Genomic DNA, 3,964 nt, shown 5'->3' with positions numbered 1-3,964 from the left:
CCAAATGCCTACAATAACTAGAGCTAAGGCAGGCCAAGGCCATGAGCCTGAAACACAGTCTGAGTCTTCCACATGAGTAGCAGAAATTCAAGCACTTTCACTGTTTCCTGCTGCCTCCCAGGGTACATATTAGTAGGAAACTGGGTTAGAAGCAGAGCCAGGACTTGAATCAGGTAGTCTGATATGGAATATGGGTGCTGCTGAACCAAATGCTCACCCCGAAATCCTAGGTCTCTTTTTAAAAATTATTTATTTGAAAGAGTTTTACACACACACACACACAGAGAGAGAGAGAGAGAAAGAGAGAGAGAGAGAGAGAGAGAGAGAGAGAGATCTTCTATATTGTGGTTCACTTCCCAGATGACCACAACGGACAACGGCCAGGGCTGCGCCATGCTGAAGCCAGAAGACAGGGACTTCATCCACATGGGTGGCGTGGGCCCAAGCACTTGGGCCACCTCTGCTGCTTTCCCAGGCCATTTGCAGGGAGCTGGTTCAGAAGAAGAGCAGGCCGGCGCCGCGGCTCACTAGGCTAATCCTCCGCCTAGCGGCACCGGCACACCGGGTTCTAGTCCCGGTCCGGGCGCCGGATTCTGTCCCGGCTGCCTCTCTTCCAGGCCAGCTCTCTGCTGTGGCCCAGGAAGGCAGTGGAGGATGGCCCAAGTGCTTGGGCCCTGCACCCCATGGGAGACAAGGAGAAGCACCTGGCTCCTGCCTTTGGATCAGCGTGGTGCGCCAGCCGCAGCTCGCCAGCCGTGGCGGCCATTGGAGGGTGAACCAACGGCAAAAAGGAAGACCTTTCTCTCTGTATCTCTCTCTCACTATCCACTCTGCCTATTAAAAAAAAAAAAAAAAAGCAGAGCAACCGGGCCACAAACTGGATCCCATATGGGATTTTGGTGTCACAGGTGATAGCTTTACCCACTACATCAGAATGCCAACCCCCAGATCTTAGGTCTTAAAGCAGTTGTTCATTCTTTCCAGAGCACAGTGTTGGATGTTCTTCCCAGAGTTGGAAATAGAATTAAAGAAATCTGTTACTTTCTTTTCTGTCTCCTACTGCAGCAAGAACAAGGCAGACATTGAGATCCTCATAGCTGATCCTGTCTTACTGCCTTGTAGTAATTTTCAACTCTCCTTACTATCCTTTAAAATCTGTTTTTATCCACCCCCAACCATAATAGTGAATCCTATCATCTTTAGCTTAGTTAGTATGTATAGTAAAAAATTAAGTATAATGGGGTGGCCTTGTGGAATTCCAGGTTAAATTTCTTCTTGGAAGGCACACACATCATATCAGGGTGCCAGTTTGAGTCCTGGCTACTCTGCACTTTAATGATCTAGGTTCCCACTAATGTGCCTGGGAGGCAGCAGATGATGTCTCAAGTACTTGAGTCTCTGCCATCCATATGGGAGACCCAGGTAGAGGTCCTGGCCCGGGGCTTATGCCTAGCCTAGCTCCAGCTGTTGTGGGCATTTGGAGAGTAGATTGGTGGATAGAATCAATTTCTCTCTTTCTCCTTCTCTCTCCCTCACCTTCTCCCTCATCAGTCTGCCTTTCAAATTAATTCATTAATCTACAAAAAAAAATGTCCATCAGATCCCATCTCTCCCTCTCCAGGGCTCCAATTACACCATCTTTTCTCTCTGGACAGGCACTGTGTCACAAGCATCTCCCTTGAGGGCCCTTGTCAAGAACAGAAAGCAATCCAGTAGTGTTATGGGAGTCATACTTCTGGCCTTTACTGAAGTGTGAAAGAAATGCATGCTATTGGAAAATTTCAGTCACTGGGATCTCTTGGGAAATCCTCAGCGACTGAGGGTCAAGCTTTATAGCCCTGAGGCAACTATGTCTGGACCCAATGTAGACAAAAACCACTTCACTTTTACATCAACTGCTCTCCCACAGGCAAAATATAAGATTGAGTTTAAATACTTGAAAATGATAGGGTTTAACAATTCCCACAATTCTTTTAACAAAGAACTCTCTGAGGCTTGTTCAGAAAAGTAAAATTATGCATGCAATCATAATTTCTAATATGTATAAGCCAAAATAAAAGTAAATATTTCTGGGTGGTAGAGTGAGATGGCAGCATCTTAGTGACAAATTATGACATCCAAAGCCAGTACCAATAGACTGATTCTCTGCTGCAAAACACCTGTGAATTTCAGAAATCAAATTAGTGAAACAGAATGGTAAAACAAAGTAGGGCCTTAAAGACATTTATTTACAGATGAGAAACTGAGACTTAGAAAAGTTAAATTATTTTGTCAAACATATTTCATTTCCAGCAACTCAAGACAATCCTTGTGTATTTAGGAACCAGATATTGTTCCCTCTCAACCTCTGAATTTACTTTTCTGGGAACACATGGAAAGAGTAAAAGATATTTGCCTTTGTTGATACTCTCATGTTATTAATAATATATACTTCCAGTTTTCAAAGTTCAGGCTTCACATTATCAACCGAGAAAAAAAATCAACATTTATATTCATAGTAGGTAAAGAATGCTCACAAATCAATAACAAAAAGGTTATAATCTCATTAAAAATAAGCAAAAGACTTAGACATATGTACTATAAAAGAAGATATAAAAATGGCCAATAAGCACATTAAAAATTGTTTAACATTATCAATCTTCAGTAAAAAGGGAAATTTAAATCAAAATGAGATACCATTTCATACCTACTAGAATGTCCAAAATAAGAAAGGCAGTGCAAGTGTTGGTGAGGATGTGAAAAAAAACTTGAACTCTCATATATTTTTGGTGGTTGTCTAAAATGACTTTACTTTGGAAAACTCTTAGTTTCTTATAAAGTAAAAGTTCTGTCTACTTTATAAGCTATCACTATATCCCTAAGTACTTACCAAAAGGAATGAAAAAATGTATATATATATATATATAATTAAAAATCTGTACAAGAATGTTTTCCACAAATAACCAAAAAAATCTTTGAGCAAAAATAGCAAAGCTAGATACAACATACTACCTTACTTTCAAAATATACTATAAAGTTCTAGATGATACTAGAAAAACATTGAAACAGAATAGAGAGCCCAGAAATAAGCCCACATATTTATCATTAGTTGATTTTTAAGGAAGGAACCAAGAATAAAGAATGAAGAAAGGACAGTCTCATAAACAAATGATAGTGGAAAAATTGGATAGCCACATGCAGAAAAATAAATTTAGATTATGATTGCATACGATATGCAAACATGAACTCAAAATCAATTCAAGAATTAAATATAAGACTTGAAACTATAAAACTATCAGAAGAAAACAAAGGGGAAAATCTCCTTGAGATAGGTCAGGGTAGTGATATTTTTAAATATTTATTTTATGTATTTGAAAGGCAGAACAGAAAGAGAGAGAAAGAAAGAGAGAGAGAGAGAAGGAGAAGGAGGAGAAGGAGGAGGAGAGACAGATTTTCCATCTGATAATTCACTCCCCAAATGGCCACAAAGGCAGGGCTGGGCCAGGCAGCAACCAGGTGCTAGAAGGTCCATTCTGGTCTCTCGCAGGCATGCAGGTACCCAAGCACTTGGGATGTCCTCCAGTGCTTTCCCAGGTGTATTAACATGGAGCTGGATAGGAAATGATGTGGCCTCAATTATTATTATTATTTACTATGACTCCAAAAACAGAGGTAACAAAGTGTAAATAAATGCATAGGAGTGCCTACAACTAAAATTAATGAAGAAGAAAGCTGAGCATATCAAAATTTATACAGCAAAAGGAGTGTTAAGAGGTAAGTTTATAGGAATTGGTGCCTACGTCAAGAAATTGAAAAGACATCAAATAAATGAGCTATCAGTGCATTTCAAGGACCTATAAAAACAATAACAAATTAAACCCTAAATTAGTAGGAGGAAAGAAATATTAAAATTAGAGAAGAAATATACAAAATTGAAACAAATAATACAAAAGATCAATGAAATGGTGTTTTTTGAAAAAGTAAA

This window comes from Oryctolagus cuniculus, chromosome X (assembly GCF_964237555.1).
Source record: "Oryctolagus cuniculus chromosome X, mOryCun1.1, whole genome shotgun sequence".
Lineage (NCBI taxonomy): Eukaryota > Metazoa > Chordata > Mammalia > Lagomorpha > Leporidae > Oryctolagus > Oryctolagus cuniculus.
The sequence above is the reverse complement of the archived record's forward strand: the minus strand, read 5'-3'. Positions refer to the sequence as shown.